This window comes from Pleurodeles waltl, chromosome 1_1 (assembly GCF_031143425.1).
Source record: "Pleurodeles waltl isolate 20211129_DDA chromosome 1_1, aPleWal1.hap1.20221129, whole genome shotgun sequence".
Lineage (NCBI taxonomy): Eukaryota > Metazoa > Chordata > Amphibia > Caudata > Salamandridae > Pleurodeles > Pleurodeles waltl.
In genome coordinates this window covers 744067764-744086907 of record NC_090436.1, presented here as the reverse complement: position 1 = coordinate 744086907, position 19144 = coordinate 744067764, and positions in this window count along the sequence as shown.

Here is a 19144-nt window from a genome sequence, read left to right as displayed (position 1 = left end):
TTTGGCCTGTAGCTCAGCCGCCACCTAGGGAAACCTACCAAACCTGTGCATTTCTGAAAACTAGAGACGTAGGGGAATCCAAGATGGGGTGACTTGTGTGACTCGGACCAGGTTCTGTTACCCAGAATCCTTTGCAAACCTCAAAATTTGGCTAAAAAAACACATGTTCCTCACATTTCTGTGGCAGAAAGTTCTGGAATCTGAGAGGAGCCACGAATTACCTTCCACCCAGCGTTCCCCCACATCTCCCGATAAAAATGATACCTCACTTGTGTGCGTAGGCCTAGCGCCCGTGACAGGAAATGCCCCAAAGCGCAACGTGTACAGAGCCAAATTTTTGAAGGAAAACAGAGGTGTTTTTTGCAAAGTGCCTACCTGTAGATTTTGGCCTGTAGCTCAGCCGCCACCTAGGGAAACCTACCAAACCTGTGTATTTCTGAAAACTAGAGACCTAGGGGAATCCAAGATGGGGTGACTTGTGTGGCTCGGACCAGGTTCTGTTACCCAGAATCCTTTGCAAACCTCAAAATTTGGCTAAAAAAACACATGTTCCTAACATTTCTGTGGCAGAAAGTTCTGGAATCTGAGAGGAGCCACAAATTTCCTTCCACCCAGCGTTCCCCCACGTCTCCCGATAAAAATGATACCTCACTTGTGTGGGTAGGCCCAGCGCCCGCGACAGGAAATGCCCCAAAGCGCAACATGGACACATCCAAATTTGTGAAAGAAAACAGAGGTGTTTTTTGCAAAGTGCCTACCTGTAGATTTTGGCCTGTAGCTCAGCCGCCACCTAGGGAAACCTACCAAACCTGTGCATTTCTGAAAACTAGAGACCTAGGGGAATCCAAGATGGGGTGACTTGTGTGGCTCGGACCAGGTTCTGTTACCCAGAATCCTTTGCAAACCTCAAAATTGGCTAAAAAAACACATGTTCCTAACATTTCTGTGGCAGAAAGTTCTGGAATCTGAGAGGAGCCACAAATTTCCTTCCACCCAGCGTTCCCCCACGTCTCCCGATAAAAATGATACCTCACTTGTGTGGGTAGGCCTAGCGCCCGCGACAGGAAACGCCCCAAAGCGCAACGTGGACACATCCAAATTTGTGAAGGAAAACAGAGGTGTTTTTTGCAAAGTGCCTACCTGTAGATTTTGGCTTGTAGCTCAGCCGGCACCTAGGGAAACCTACCAAACCTGTGCATTTCTGAATACTAGAGACCTAGGGGAATCCAAGATGGGGTGACTTGCGTGGCTCGGACCAGGTTCTGTTACCCAGAATCCTTTGCAAACCTCAAAATTTGGCTAAAAAAACACATGTTCCTAACATTTCTGTGACAGAAAGTTCTGGAATCTGAGAGGAGCCACAAATTTCCTTCCACCCAGCGTTCCCCCACGTCTCCCGATAAAAATGATACCTCACTTGTGTGGGTAGGCCTAGCGCCCGCGACAGGAAACGCCTCAAAGCGCAACGTGGACACATCCAAATTTGTGAAGGAAAACAGAGGTGTTTTTTGCAAAGTGCCTACCTGTAGATTTTGGCCTGTAGCTCAGCCGCCACCTAGGGAAACCTACCAAACCTGTGCATTTCTGAAAACTAGAGACCTAGGGGAATCCAAGATGGGGTGACTTGTGTGGCTCGGACCAGGTTCTGTTACCCAGAATCCTTTGCAAACCTCAAAAGTTGGCTAAAAAAACACATGTTCCTAACATTTCTGTGGCAGAAAGTTCTGGAATCTGAGAGGAGCCACAAATTTCCTTCCACCCAGCGTTCCCCCACGTCTCCCGATAAAAATGATACCTCACTTGTGAGGGTAGGCCGAGCGCCCGTGACAGGAAACGCCCCAAAGCGCAACGTGGACACATCCAAATTTGTGAAGGAAAACAGAGGTGTTTTTTGCAAAGTGCCTACCTGTAGATTTTGGCCTGTAGCTCAGCCGCCACCTAGGGAAACCTACCAAACCTGTGCATTTCTGAAAACTAGAGACCTAGGGGAATCCAAGATGGGGTGACTTGTGTGGCTCGGACCAGGTTCTGTTACCCAGAATCCTTTGCAAATCTCAAAATTTGGCTAAAAAAACACATGTTCCTCACATTTCTGTGGCAGAAAGTTCTGGAATCTGAGAGGAGCCACAAATTTCCTTCCACCCAGCGTTCCCCCACATCTCCCGATAAAAATGATACCTCACTTGTGTGGGTAGGCCTTGCGCCCGCGACAGAAAACGCCCCAAAGCGCAACGTGGACACATCCAAATTTGTGAAGGAAAACAGAGGTGTTTTTTGCAAAGTGCCTACCTGTAGATTTTGGCTTGTAGCTCAGCCGCCACCTAGGGAAATCTACCAAACCTGTGCATTTCTGAAAACTAGAGACTTAGGGGAATCCAAGATGGGGTGACTTGTGTGGCTCGGACCAGGTTCTGTTACCGAGAATCCTTTGCAAACCTCAAAATTTGGCTAAAAAAACACATGTTCCTCACATTTCTGTGGCAGAAAGTTCTGGAATCTGAGAGGAGCCACGAATTTCCTTCCACCCAGCGTTCCCCCACGTCTCCCGATAAAAATGATACCTCACTTGTGTGGGTAGGCCTAGCGCCCGCGACAGGAAACGCCCCAAAGCGCAACGTGGACACATCCAAATTTGTGAAGGAAAACAGAGGTGTTTTTTGCAAAGTGCCTACCTGTAGATTTTGGCCTGTAGCTCAGCCGCCACCTAGGGAAACCTACCAAACCTGTGCATTTCTGAAAACTAGAGACCAAGGGGAATCCAAGATGGGGTGACTTGTGTGGCTCGGACCAGGTTCTGTTACCCAGAATCCTTTGCAAAACTCAAAATTTGGCTAAAAAAACACATGTTCCTCACATTTCTGTGGCAGAAAGTTCTGGAATCTGAGAGGAGCCACGAATTTCCTTCCACCCAGCGTTCCCCCACGTCTCCCGATAAAAATGATACCTCACTTGTGTGGGTGGGCCAGGTGCCTGCAACAGAATAAGGCCCAAAACGTGTAGAGATAGAGGGGATAGCACAGCAAGTTTATAAGGACATATTCTTTTATACATCTTTAGACTGACTCTGCTTTGGGGACCCACATAAGTGAGGTGTCATTTTACTTGGGAGACTGAGGGGAACACTGGGGAGTAGGAATTTTGTGCTGGAGTGGTGATCTTATGAAGAAAAGTAAGGAAAATATGCTTTTTTAAGCACATTTTGAGGTTTACAGAGGAGTCTGGGTAAGAAAATGTTGGGGGATCCACGCAAGCCACACCTCCCTGAACTCCTTGGGGTGTCTAGTTTTAAAAAATGTCTGGGTTTGGTAGGTTTCCCTAGATGAAGGCCGCACACAGGACCAAAAACATAGGTGCCCTCCCCCCCCCCAAACACAGGTAGTTTTGTAATATATCGTTTTGATGTGCCCACATACGTCCGTGATGTGCCAAACACTAAAATTTTGAAAGGAAACACACTTAGGTTATGTGAAAAAGACCCCTCACCCACCAACCAAGTTGATGGCATGCTTCATCATTGGGGTCCCACCTGAGGCACCTAGCGTGTCACAGGTGTGGTGCGACGCCTGATTACAGCGGAGCAGGTTTTGTCATTTTTACCACACATACTGGTTGGATTTGGCACGAGGGTGAGTGATGGTTCAGTGGATCACATTTTACTAACAAGAGCTTTCACAAAAATTAAATGCACGGTTAGTAACTGAAAGGCAAAAAACTGAACCAATGACTCACAGCTCGTGAGCTGTAAAGCCGCGACAAGGCACCAACCGCTTTACAGTCCATTCACACAACTTTCATACATGACACACACAAGGCCATTCACACCGCCAGCCACGGGCCCAGCACATTACAACACTCACATCGACAGACAGCGCCACTCAAGGGCCCATCACTTACATACGCCCACATGCCTGATACAACAATCACACCAGCTGATGGGAGTGTGTGGACTGGTGTTTGGCTGGCAGTGTGTTGCAGTAGCCAACAGCAAGTCAATATGTAAACTCTCAGCCAAGCCCCACTCCACACACAATGGCATAATTTTTTTTTTTTTTTTTTTAACAGAGGAACCCCTAACTAAGTAGAAAGAATTACAAAACTACAAACACAAAAGCTCTAACTAAGAACATGACAGAAATGCTAACCATGAAACTAAACACATGAAAATACAAAACAGACATGAGTTTACACTCATGGTTGTTCCCAGAAATTCTTCTGGGTGTGGTAATTCTTAAAACAAGCACCGACACACAGCCCAGGCTTTGAAGGACAATCTGGGCAGTACATTCGAGTCTCCCTCCGGATACCTCTTCGAAAACACACTCTACATTTCTTAGCTGGAAAGTCTTTTTTGGGTGTGGGAGGAATGTGCTCAGCAAAGTGGCGATCTTTCAATCTAGCCACATCCTCCACCACTACTTCTCTAGGAACTCTGGCCTGTTCCACCACAATAAGGCTCTCTATCACTGACTCCTGAAATTTCACAAATGTCATCTTTGACTCTGGAGACCTATCCCTAAACACAATAAAAGCATTGAAGGTTGCTAAGTGGAAGAGGTGAAGTGCTAACTTCTTATACCAAACGTAAGACTTACGAATAGCAGTATAAGGTTCCAACCTCTGGTCAACTCTATCTACACCTCCCATGTGCTTATTATAATCTAAAATGCACACAGGTTTGCGCACTTCAGCAACCTGGCCCCAAACAGTCACAGGGGAAGTACTCTCATCATGGATGGTACTTAGCATGTAGACATCCCTCTTGTCTGAAAATTTCAAAGCTAGCAGCTCCTCGTTCCGCAAGGCACAGCACTGTCCTCTCTCAAGTTTTTTACAGACAAGCTCCCTTGGATAGCCTTTCCGGTTAGAACGGATTGTGCCACAAGCAACTGTGTCCACTCTAAACAATTCCTTGAACAATTGCACACCAGTGTAGAAGTTATCTACATACAAATGGTGACCTTTGTTGAACAGTCGTCTACCAAGATCCCACACAATTTTCTCAGTAACTCCAAAAGTGGGAGGACAACCAGGGGGGTCAATATTGGAATCCCTACCAGTGTACACACGGAAACTATACACATATCCTGTCCTACTTTCAGACAGCATATACAATTTAATTCCATATCGTGCCCTTTTGCTAGGAATGTACTGCCTAAAAACCAAACGACCCTTGAAGAGGACCAAAGACTCGTCCACACTTAACTCTTTGCCTGGAACATAGACCTCCGAAAACCGATCTACAAAATGATCAAGTACAGGCCTAATCTTAAAAAGACGGTCAGAATCTGGGTGATCTTGTGGCAAGGCTAATGCATTGTCAACAAAATGCAGCATCCTAAGAAGAAGCAAATACCGATTAAGACTCATGGTCGCTGGAAATATAGCTGTTGCCATCAAGGGACTAGTAGACCAATACGAAGTCAGTGACGGCTTCCTTATGAACCCCATCAAAAAAGTCAAACCCAAAAACTTTTTTAACTCCTCCAAATTTGTGGGAATCCACTGGGCAGCTCTAGAGTGTGGCCTAAGTCTAGCAGCGTTGTCCCTCAAATGCTGCTCCGCATACAAATTAGTCTGCTCAACAATCTCTTCCAAAAACATATCATCCATGAATAACTCAAAGAAATTGATAGGCATAAAGTTCTCTGTATTGGCGTTACACCCCGGGAGACCAGTAAAGGCAGGCAACTCTGGCTGTTCCATGTTTGGGGCAACCCAGACATCAGGTCTTATAACAGGAAACCTTTCAGCCCCAGGTTGCTGCACTATTGGCACATCAATGTCCTCCTCTAAAACAGGCCCTTCATCTGCACTGAGTGTGGCTTCATCATCAGAAGATTCCCCTCCAACAGAAACATCACTGCCAGAATCTCTGACTTCCTCCTCTGCCTCAGATGCAGAGTCCGTCTCATAGTCATGATCAGACTGTGACTCAAAAAGCATACCAACCACCTGCTGAGCGGTCATCCTGCGGCCAGCCATGATCTCTCCTGCTAAAAGTAACTGGACAAATTCACCACCAACAACCAGCACTGTGTAAGACAAGAAACAAAGTGTAGCTTTGTTAGTAAGAGTTATAAACTCAAAAACTATACCGCTCACTTGCCTGAAAAAGCTTGATTCACCAGCAACTACACAGCAATCACCAATGATATCCCACTAAAAATAAAGAAAGAAAGGCAAATTAGAAATAAGACAAAACAAATATCATTGTGCACAAACCTAAGGACAATTTCACACACAATCCTGCATTTAGTACACCCCCTACAAACATGTCATTCATGCATTCCAACAATACTCCTTTGGAGTAAATTGTTTTTACTTACCTAAAACATGCAACTGTGCAAACTGCAGGTCAACCACCGCCAAAACCGCAAGGAGCCACAGCAAATAAAGCAAAAGCTTTGAACTAGAACAAAAAGGAGGAAAACATTTTTTATCACAAATGCAAAGACTTCTTCAGTTGACAAACACCCCACCATCAAACATTTAGAAATTGGTGCCTAAGTGGATTCTGCCATAGGGGCAGATGGGCCTACTAAAAGAATAGGCCTGTCTGCCCCAAGGAAGCCAGAAAATACCTTTAGTAGTGTGTCCCCATGGAGAGCGACCCTTGCCAAAGGGGACAGCCCTCAAACAAACAAAAAAACAAAAAAACACACACAACACTATCCCTGGTGCCTAAGTGGCTTCTGCCCCCCTTGGGGGCAGGTGAGCCTAAGAAAATAGGCCCATCTGCCCCCAGGGGGTGTAGAAATGGCCAACAGGTCAATGCCCCCCTTGGGGGGGCGCCCCGTGACCAAGGGGATGCCCCCCCACAAAAATAAACAAACAAAAAAAAATCCCTGGCGTTCTAGTGGTTTCTGCCCCCCTTGGGGGCAGACCAGCCTAAAAATAATAGGCTGATCTGTCTCGAAGGGGTGCAGAAATGGCCTGGGTACATGTGCCCCCAAAGTGGGGGGCGACCCTTGCCCAAGGCCCCCCCCATCCACTAACACACACACACACACACACACTATCCCTGGTGTCTAAGTGGCTTCTGCCCCCCTTGGGGGCAGGTGGGCCTTACAAAATAGGCCCATCTGCCCCCAGGGGGTGTAGAAATGGCCAACAGGTCAATGCCCCCCTTGGGGGGGCGCCCCGTGACCAAGGGGACGCCCCCCCACAAAAATAAACAAATACAAAAAAATCCCTGGCGTTCTAGTGGTTTCTGCCCCCCTTGGGGGCAGACCAGCCTAAAAATAATAGGCTGATCTGTCTCCAAGGGGTGCAGAAATGGCCTGGGTACATGTGCCCCCAAAGTGGGGGGCGACCCTTGCCCAAGGCCCCCCCCATCCACTAACACACACACACACACACACTATCCCTGGTGTCTAAGTGGCTTATGCCCCCCTTGGGGGCAGGTGGGCCTAACAAAATAGGCCCATCTGCCCCCAGGGGGTGTAGAAATGGCCAACAGGTCAATGCCCCCCTTGGGGGGGCGCCCCGTGACCAAGGGGACGCCCCCCCACAAAAATAAACAAATTAAAAAAAAACCCTGGCGTTCTAGTGGTTTCTGCCCACCTTGGGGGCAGACCAGCCTAAAAATAATAGGCTGATCTGTCTCCAAGGGGTGCAGAAATGGCCTGGGTACATGTGCCCCCAAAGTGGGGGGCGACCCTTGCCCAAGGCCCCCCCCATCCACTAACACACACACACACTATCCCTGGTGTCTAAGTGGCTTCTGCCCCCCTTGGGGGCAGGTGGGCCTAACATAATAGGCCCATCTGCCCCCAGGGAGTGTAGAAATGGCCAACAGGTCAATGCCCCCCTTGGGGGGGCGCCCCGTGACCAAGGGGACGCCCCCCCACAAAAATAAACAAATAATAAAAAACCCTGGCGTTCTAGTGGTTTCTGCCCACCTTGGGGGCAGACCAGCCTAAAAATAATAGGCTGATATGTCTCCAAGGGGTGCAGAAATGGCCTGGGTACATGTGCCTCCAAAGTGGGGGGCGATCCTTGCCCAAGGCCCCCACCCCATCCACTAACACACACACACACACACACACACTATCCCTGGTGTCTAAGTGGCTTCTGCCCCCCTTGGGGGCAGGTGGGCCTACAAAAATAGGCCCATCTGCCCCCAGGGGGGGCAGAAATGGCCAACAGGTCAATGCCCCCCTTGGGGGGGCGCCCCGTGCCCAAGGGGACGCCCCTCCCACAAAAATAAACACATTAAAAAAAATCCCTGGCGTTCTAGTGGTTTCTGCCCCCCTTGGGGCAGATCAGCCTAAAAATAATAGGCTGATCTGCCCTCAAGGGGGGCAGAAATGGCCCTAAAAGACATGCCCCCCAAAGGGGAGCGACCCTTGCCCCAGGGGGCGCCCCCACCATCCACTACACACACAATCCCTGGTGCCTAAGTGGCTTCTGCCCCCCTTGGGGGCAGATGGACCTAAAAAAAATAGCCGATTTGCCCCCAAGGGGGGCAGAAAAGGCCAACAGTTCTCTGCCCCCTTGGGGGGGGAGCCCCTTGCACAAGGGGGCACCCCCCCCACATAAATACACATAAAAATAAAAAACCCTGGTGATCTAGTGTTTTCTGCCCCCCTTGGGGGCAGATCTGGCTAAAAAGTAGCCAATCTGCCCTCAAGGGGGGCAGAAATGGCCCTAAAAGTCATGCCCCCCAAAGGGGAGCGACCCTTGCCCAAGGGGGCGCCCCCCCCATCCACTACACACACAATCCCTGGTGCCTAAGTGGCTTCTGCCCCCCTTGGGGGCAGATGGACCTAAAAAAAATAGGCCAATCTGCCCCCAAGGGGGGCAGAAAAGGCCAACAGTTCTCTGCCCCCTTGGGGAGGGCGCCCCTTGCCCAAGGGGGCACCCCCCCACACATAAATGCACATAACAATATAAATCCCTGGTGATCTAGTGTTTTCTGCCCCCCTTGGGGGCAGATCTGGCTAAAAAGTAGCCAGATCTGCCCCCAAGGGGGGCAGAAATGGCCTAAGTAATTGCCCCCTAAAGGGGAGCGACCCTTGCCCAAGGGGCCGCTCCCCGCAAGCCAGAAACAGAAAGTACAACAAAAAAAACAAATCCCTGGTGTCTAGTGGACATTGCTGCTTGCGATCGGGCAGCAGGAATGCTCAAAGAGACACCGGGGAAAAGGAAAAGCCTTTCCTTTTCCCCGGTGCCTCTTTAGCCCCAACCCCCCACCCACCGGGAAGAGGAACTCACCTCTTCACTCGTCGCCGCATAGGAAGCAAATGGTTTCCTGTGCGGCGAGAATCCCATAATGAAGTCAGCGCGAGATCGCGCGCTGACGTCATTATGGGGGGGTGGGGGGGTCGGGGGTGGAAGGGGAAGGGCTTCCCCTTCCATCCCTGACTTTGGGGGTTGGGGGGTAAGCACACAGAGGGAGCGAGAGCGCTCCCTCTGGGCTGTGTGCCGAGGACGTAGTGGTTACGTCCTCGGCACAGCAGCACGGTGCCGCGGGACGTAACCACTACGTCCGCGGCACAGAAGGGGTTAAGGAAAACGGGCTGCAAAATGAAAAAAAAAACTGCTTTATTGAAAAAGCAGTCACAGACATGGAGGTCTGCTGACTACAGCAGGCCACCATCCCTGTGTGTGCATGGACTCGCTATGGGGTCGCAAACTGCGACCCACCTCATGAATATTGATGAGGTGGGTCTTTGCGACCCCATAGCGAGTCGCAGAAGGTGTCTGAGACACCTTTCTGCATCCAATTTTGCGAGTTGCAAATTTCGAGTCGGTCAGACTTGCAATTTGCAACTCGCAAAATTGGTGTTTCCTACATCTGGACCATGGTTACATATTGGTAAGCACATTAATAGTTGAAGTTGTAATTTTAATAGTTTTGCTTGTAGGTTTATATCCAATGACATCTAGTGCAGTAGAGGACAACCCCAGAGGTATTCCTACATCTTTACATCCCTCTCATAATAGTCAGTATTATTCACTCAAGGAAAAGGAGTTACAAGTAGATGCATCTAGAGGAAATTTCTCTTCAAATGCGTATTTCAAGTTGCTTTTTGAATATACTGACACTATGGATGCAAGGTTTTTCTATGTTTGTACACAATTACCTGCATTGGCTGTGGAAGGTATCACCCATCATCATGTTCCCTTGACTCATGGAGTCACATGTAGTATTTTGTTGAGCTTGTTTTATGGGACAGGACATTTCTAATATTATTTTTCAAATTATGATTAGGTTCTTTCAACAATTCCCATACTGAATTTGAATTGTTGTCCCACCCCAAAGGAAATAGGGATAGTTGCAAGGTTTTTAGGCTTACTATGACATTAGATACTCTATATGCACATTGAAACACTTTGACTTCTAGCCTGACAGATGTTGAGAAGATTTTTTTTAATTTAGTCGAAGACGGGAGAAGGGACTTGGAGTCTAAGTCAAAGACAGAGAAAAACATTAACAGTCAGCATAAGTGGGCTAAGGAGGAAATTGAGAATCAAGTAGCAGGAAATATAGCTGCTTTAACGTTGGACTGGCAGCATAAAGAGAAGCTGTGTATACTTGCAGATAAGTCTATAGTTGATACTGTGCTCTTAGGTGTAGGTGTAGGAAAGTACCATCTTGTCTGGCATGTTACCTCAATTTTTCACTGTATGTATGTTGTTTTAGCCCTTGTGTCACTGGGATCCTGCTAGGCAGGACCTCAGTGCTCATAGTATGTGCCCTGTATGTGTTCCATGTGTGGTGCCTAACTGTATCACTGAGGCTCTGCTAACCAGAACCTCAGTGTTTATGCTCTCTCTGCTTTCTAAATTTGTCACTGCAGGCTAGTGACTAAATTTACCAATTCTTATTGGCACACTGGTACACCCATATAATTCCCTTGTATAAGGTACTTAGGTACCTAGGGTATTGGGTTTCCAGGAGATCCCTATGGGCTGCAGCATTTATTTTGCCACCCATAGGGAGCTCAGGCAATTCTTACACAGGCCTGCCACTGCAGCCTGAGTGAAATAACGTCCACGTTATTTCACAGCCATTTTTCACTGCACATAAGTAACTTATAAGTAACCTATATGTCTAACCCTCACTTGGTGAAGGTTGGGTGGCAAGTTACTTAGGGGGTCATTACGACCCTGGCGGTCTGAGACCGCTAGGGCTAAAGTGCCGTCCGTACCGCCAACAGGCTGGCGGTACGGAGACCCATATTATGACCACGGCAGTAGCGCCGCGGTTTCCCGCCGTTTTAGCCCCGACGGTGATAATCCGCCAGGGCAGCGCTGCCCTGGGGATTATGACTCCCCTACCGCCAGCCTGTTTCTGGCGGTTTGCACCGCCAGGAAGAGACTGGCGGTAAGGGGAGTCCTGGGGCCCCTGGGGGCCCCTGCACTGCCCATGCCACTGGCATGGGCAGTGCAGGGCCCCCCTAACAGGGCCCGTGCAGCTTTTCACTGTCTGCATGCTACTGCACCCGTCGCACGGCCACAACACCGCCGGCTCCATTAGGAGCCGGCTCCTATGTTGCGGCTGCATCCCCGCGGGGCTGGCGGGCGTAAACTAGGTACCTCTCTTGGTAGCCAAACCTCCTTTTCTGGCTATTTAGGGTCTCTCCTCTGGGGTATTCTTCAGATAACCAATGTAAGAGCTCACCAGAGTTCCTCTGCACTTCCCTCTTCGACTTCTGCCAAGGCTCGACCACTGACTGCTCCAGGACGCCTGCAAAACTGCAACAAAGTAGCAAGATGACTACCAGCAACATTGTAGCACCTCATCCTGCCGGCTTTCTCAACAGTTTCCTGGTGGTGCATGCTCTGGGGGCTATCTGCTTTCACCCTGCACTGGAAGCCAAGAAGAAATCTCCCGTGGGTCGACGGAATCTTCCCCCTGCTAACGCAGGCACGAAAAGACTGCATCACTGGTCATCTGGGTCCCCCTCATCCTGACGAGCGTTGTCCCTGGAACACAGGAACTCCATCCAAGTGACTCCCACAGTCCAGTGATCATTCAGTCTAAGTTTGGTGGAGGTAAGTCCTTGCCTCCCCAAGCTAGACTGCAAACCTGTGTACTGCGTGATATGCAGCTGCTCCAGCTTCTGTGCACTTCTCCAAGGATTCCTTTGTGCACAGCCTAGCCTGGGTCCCCAGCACTCCATCCTGCAGTGCTCAACCCTCTGAGTTGGACTCCGACGTCGTGGGACCCACCTTTGTGACTCTGAGCCAGCTCTGGTTCACAAATCTTCTAAGTGCCTGCTCCAGTACTTCTGCGGGTGCTGCCTGCTTCTGTATGGACTCTCTGAGTTGCTGAGTGCCCTCTCTCTCTCCTCCTCCAAGGAGCGACATCCTGGTTCTTCCTGGTCCCCAGCAGCACCCAAAAGCCTCTACTGCAAACCTTGCAACTAGCAAGGCTTGTTTGTGGTATTTCTGCATGGGAACACTTCTGCAACCTTCAGCACGCCGTGGGACATCCCCCATCCAAAGGAGAAGTTCCTAGCTCTCTTCGTTGTTGCAGAATCCTAAGCTTCTTCCATTCTGAGGCAGCTTCCTTGCACCTTCATCCGGGGTTTCCTGGGCTCCTGCCCCCCCGGACACTATCGCAACTCTTGGACTTGGTCCCCTTGCCTTGCAGGTCCTCAGGTCCAGGAATCCATCTTCAGTGCTTTGCTGGTGTTTGTGGTTCTTGCAGAATCCCCCTATCACGACTATTGTGTCCTTTTGGGGTAGTAGGTGTACTTTACTCCTACTTTTCAGGGTCTTGAGGTGGGGTATCTTGGACACCCTGACTGTTTTCTTACAGTCGCAGTGACCCTCTACAAGCTCCCATAGGTCTGGGGTCCATTAGTGATTCGCATTCCACTTTTGGAGTATATGGTTTGTGTTGCCCCTAGACCTATGTTCACCTATTGCATCCTATTGTAATCCTACACTGTTTGCATTACTTTTCTTACTATTACTTACCTGTTTTGGGTTTGTGTACATATAACTTGTGTATATTTCTTACCTTCTTACTGAGGGTACTCACTGAGATACTTGTGGCATATTGTCATAAAAATAAAGTACCTTTATTTTTAGTAACTCTGAGTATTGTGTTTTTTTTTATGATATTGTGCTATATGATATAAGTGGTATAGTAGGATCTTTGCATGTCTCCTAGTTCAGCCTAAGCTTTGCCATAGCTACTTTCTATCAGCCTAAGCTGCTAGAAACACCTCTATTCTACTAATAAGGGATAGCTGGACCTGGCACAGGGTGTAAGTACCACAAGGTACCCACTATGAGCCAGGCCAGCCTCCTACATTGGTGATGCAGCGGTGTGATAAGTACTTGCAACTGCTTTACCACTTTGTCATGTTGTACGTTTCAGAAGAGAATCATATACCAAATAGTTCCTTTTTTTTTTTAGTAACTCTGAGTATTGTGTTTTCTTATGATATTGTGCGATATGATATAAGTGGTATAGTGAGAGCTTTGCATGTCTCCTAGTTCAGCCTAAGCTTTGCCATAGCTACTTTCTATCAGCCTAAGCTGCTAGAAACACCTCTATTCTACTAATATGGGATACCTGGACCTGGCACAGGGTGTAAGTACCACAAGGTACCCACTATAAGCCAGGCCAGCCTTCTACAGTAGGAAGGAGTGAATGTGATCATACATTTGAAGTTAGAGGGAAATGGAAGTTGTTCCTAGATGAAGATCCAGTTATACATAGAGTTTAATTTAATATGTGGAGAACATGCCAATTTTAAATTGCTCAAGGGATGGCATGGTGTATGTTATCTAGTCTTTCCAAATATATATTATGTGGACCTTTCTAATGATCCTGTCTGGGAAATTAATTTTAGGCCTAAATGAGGTGCTAGCGCTAGAGAGATAGTAGGAGACATCTTTGGTGCAATGATTCCATCTATAGAAGTGAAATCTGTTTGCTATCGTAGGCAAACTGTATAGCAGGAGGTTTATAGGTTATAGACACTGAAATGGTAGCTTTAAGCGCTATGGTTATGCAGAACCGTATTGCGCTAGACATTCTGCTTGCCAAGGAGGGTTGAGTGTGCAGGATGATAATGGTTCTACAGTGTTGTACCTATATACCTGACAAATGTAAGGATTTGAAAGACTTAGACGCGACTGGTGCCTAGGAAGCAATTGAAAATGGATCTGCTGGTGGAAATTTGGGGAAGTGGAATAGTAGGTTTTGTTTTGAACCCATTTGTGATAATTGCCTTGTCTTCAATATCTTTAGTTGTGATCTTTAAGGTGCGTAAGACAGTAAAGGGAAGGAATAGAGTGACTAGGAAGACAGAAGAGATTGAATTGGAGAAGAGTTATTCCAGATATTATGATGAGATGAAGCACGTGGAGGCCTCTAGGCAAAGGTTTATGAAGCCTATGAGGTTCTGATTGGTCCATCTGATAAGAGTCTTATCTTGATTGTGATGGCTTGGTTCACCATCAAAGGGGAGCTTGGAGAAGAGTAAATTTGGCTTTACCCACACACGTACGTTACAAGGGTAATGCAATATGTAATCAACACCCTATAATCAGTGTGACTTAATATTATTAATGTGAAGTGAAACATCAAACTGGATTATTGAAGGTGCATTCACTGAAGGTATTATAATTTCATATGTACATGTGTGTTCTAATGTTTGAATGTAACATGAAATTTGTAAATCTCATTCACATTAACACTTTTATTCTGATGTATTACATTTACTGAAAACATATTGCATATGTAATCATGAACTCTCATATTCATGTTTTGCATTTATTTTAACATAATGATTGCATTATTCGAAAAGTGTGCATTAGGAATGATTTATTAAGTGAGCCTGATTAGGCCTTCCATTTGAACTTGAAATGTATTTCCCCATGCTCTGCATGCCTCTTTCTTTTGAAGGTGTGCATTTGTTATCCATTAGTTAGAGAAAAGAGTATTGTGTTTTAGAGATTGACAGGCCTAAGAAGAAAACTTTTGGAAAGAACAGGATGAGTTAATGAACAAGAAGTCTCCTATTCATGTCTAGGTAATACAAAGTTTATTAGAATAATTATTCATAAAAGATTCTAAAACAACTGTACCTTCTAAAATTGCCTTAAATACCTGCTGCTCTCCCTGACACAGCACACTTTATTCTCATTTCATCTTAAAACTCTTTGACTAAAGTATAAAATGTGCATTTCCCATTAAATGGTCTTAAAACCTTATTCGAGCAGAAATATAAAAAAACACAATCCATAAATGTATGAGACAAGGAGCATTTTACATTCAGAGGGCATGTACAAAATCCATTACCATTCCTAAGCACATTGCACCATTAATGGGATGAAAAAATTGGGTTATGCCCCACTCTTACTTTTAAAATGTCATTTCATAATCTGGTGTCGGAAGTCTGGGCCAAGTAGGGGAAGACTGTGTTCTAGTCAAGCGTATTCAATAAGAAGGTGTTAGTTTGTCTGACCTTATTTGGTTTCTTAATTTTACTTTATAAGGGGACGCGTTAGAAGTTCGATGGACCTTTTGACTGCGCTTAGAGTAAATCCCACCATAGTAATAAAACTCAATACAAATCATCAGCAAATCAACAATATCAATTCTCTTTGGATTCCGTAACCTCACGCACCATGACCCCTTCGGTCATGAATAACCACACCTTTTATGTAAAATTAGAATGTTTATTTCCCTATATTAACAATGTTAGTATCTTAGTCTCAAAATCAAATGGCATACATACAAAAACAGCACTGGTTGACCAAACCTTCTAGAGAATCTCAATTTAACTAAATCATGAATAACTACACACTCAAGAGTTACAGTACAAATCAATAGCAAAAACAACTGTGCCACAGAAATAGCATATCTATAGATTCAGCTACTCAGTAACCAATTATTTATTAATAGCAACCTATTAGCAGTTTAGGATTTCCTCTACGAACCTTCTGATTAGAATAGCATTTGGGCTTCATGCAAAACAATTTTGTCAACATAAATTTAGAAAACATCTAACTATGGCTCTATAAAAATAGCGGTTGGTACCTAGAAACAAAAGACAAAATACAACCAGAACAATAGCATTTTGTTATACCTCTCCTCAGTATGGATCAGCAAGCTGCGATTATCTTCATCAATTGGACATCTGTTCGGTCAGCATCAGCAACAGACCATAAAAAGGGAATGGTTCAGAACCAGGGACTCTAAACTATCTGAGCCATTTGAAAGCAAATGTCTAAGGGATCCGCATTCAGCATCAGAAGTTTAAGCAATATAGTTAAAGATAGAATTCTCTAAGTAGGAGAATCAAAATAGAAATGAGCATGGAATGGGTGAGAATAATTGAAATGGCACACTTCTCCTCTGTGCATTCGGGCTAAGTTAAAATCATCTAAAACACGTCCCATGTTGTCATTGGTCAAAGAATCGTACTTTTACTTTCAGTCCAATGAACGTAGAACTTCAAATCTAAGATATAACTTAACTGTCTTTCACATGTCGATGATTGGCTCCTCTTCTCCGGTTCCCATCGTCAGGCTTGTCAGGTACCAATTTTGTATCCCTCCATTCCTGTCAGTACATCCATTGTTAGCTCCTGGGAACATTCTTTTCTCACACACTAACCTATACAATGTAACAGTAACTAATACAACACATTCTAGCAAGCAGTTATCATGAGAAAAGAAAAACATCTACTAGTGTTTGGTCAACTCAGTGAAAAACAATTCATGTATGAATTTCTTCAAGCAAACATTTCTCACACCTTTATCTTCAGAGTGTAGCTTAACATTAGGCTGTGCAGCTAGGCCCAAGACCTCGCTAACTTAAGGCCTACAATTAATAAAGCAAATACATAATATTAAATCATCAATATAACACACTACTACATAAATCTAAACATGAACACATCAATTTGTTTAAAAAGGACACTTTGGGGGTCATTACGACCCTGGCAGATGGCGGTAATTTGGGGAAAGGTACTGCCAACAGGCTGGCCGTACCTTTTCTCAAATTATGATATTGGCAGTTTCGCTCAAGCCAAACCTCCAAAGTACCGCTCCATCCGCCAGGGTGGTAACAGCCGCCAGGCTGGAGATTTCGGTCTCCAGCTCGGCGGCCATCACAATCCCACCCTTGGGATTATGACCCCCACCTACCGCCATGGTTTTCATGGCAATCTTACCGCCACGAAAACCATGGCGGTAGGCACTATCAGTGCCAGGGAATTACTTCCGAGGTACTGATAGGGGTCTCCCCTGCACCTCTCCACCTCCCCAGAGTCCTTCCCAACTCTCCCCCTCCCCCTTCCAATCCCTCCGACATCCACACACCCACATACGCACACATACACACTCATACTCACATGCATATCCACCCACGCATGCACACATACATACCCACACACTGCAACACACACTAACATACATTGACGCACACACCCATTCACAACACACAACAGACACATACACTCACATTCAGTCATACATGCATGCATTCCACATGACTCACATACACATGCATGCATACAAAAACAGACACACACCCCCCACAAAGTCACGCACACAACAGCCCACACCCTCCTCGCCTGTCAGAGAACCTGACTTACCTGCATGCAGGGGGTCCTCCGGCAGGAGACGGGACGCGGGATGACAGCAAAACACAGCCAGGCAGTATCATGGAACATGATATGGTCGGCATTGTTTTGCTGGTGTGGTTCTGCTGCTCGCAGCAGCACCACGTTACCGTCGTCAGCCACCGTCAGCCGCCATGACCCTCGGCGGAATTCCAACAGCCTTCTGGCAGAATTCTGCCTACAGTCATGCAGTTGGCGGCTGGTAGCCACGGCGATGGTATGTTGCCGGCTGTCGCCGTGGCAGTAGGAGGCATTTGCCGCCAATGTCATAATGAGGACCTTTGTGATTTCTGATGACCACTCAAGTGGGCACATTTTTCAAGTCGCACATTATTTTCTATATTAAGTCAAATTCTATGCAAATTCGTAGTTCAAAATACATGAATATTTATTAGTAGAAATTTAGGGCCAGGTGTACGAAAAGATTGTACCCATTCTGTGTCTATGGGAAACTGTGTTCGTACATATGGCCCTTAGTGTTCACAAAGGTTTTTCCCTTAAATAGGGCAGGTCCAGAGATCCAGCAAACTGTCCCACAGATTCTTTCAAAGCTAGTTTGCTGGGAAAGTGAGATCAAGATTCAATTGTCCCCCAGAGAGAGTGCATTTTTTCAAAATACCTTATCCTGTATCTTACTTCCCTTGCCCACCTTCTTTCACTACCAAGGATTTCATCACAGCACAATTTAGATAACTTTAGGATATTGCTATCCATTGATAGCATGTTGAAATATCTCAAGGCATGAGAGATCACCAACAGATCCCAGGAAACCAGATTCAGTTCTCTCCTTATACCCTGAATCATGGTTCCTGGAGGCAGTGACAAGAGACTCCTGAATACTGCACTCTCTAACGGGTTCTATTCACAAAAGGGGTCAAGGGCTGCTCCATACAGCCCAAATGGGGGAATTTGTCCTGCACAAGTCTTCATTAGGGGAGTGATGGCCAAACCCCCGTATTTCCAGTTAAATCTGACCAGTCAACCAGCCTGAAGCATGGCCCTTTACTTGACACACCCTATGTATCCCATTCTACGCTTCTATTAAATGACAGTCCTGGATATTCATAGGAATTCACTACTTCCACATTCAGGTTCAATATAAGGTTGATCACTTTTTCCTGAAGATCAGCACCATGGTTTTCTCCAAATTAATTTTCAAAGAGTTCTGCCTGCTGTACGCTGTGAGGGAGTCCAGTTTTCTCTGCAGACCGATCTGGGTATAATCCAGCAGAACAAAGTCGTCTGCATAGAGCACACATGGAATATGCTGGTTCCCAGCTTTGGGGGGAAATGAATCTGTTAGACTTATAGCTGCCGGTAGGTCTGCAAGAAATAAACTAAAAAGTAAGGGGCCTAATCACACCCTTGCTGGAGGCTATTCTGAATTGTGATTTTTTGGGATATCCTTCTAGATTTATCAAGCTCAACCTGTGCCTAGTTATCCTTATGCAGAGCTTGTAGAACACTAAAAAGGTCAGCCCGGAACTTCCAGGAGTCAAGTTTCCCCCATAGTGGTCTACTGTGTCAAAGGCAGTCCAGAAGTC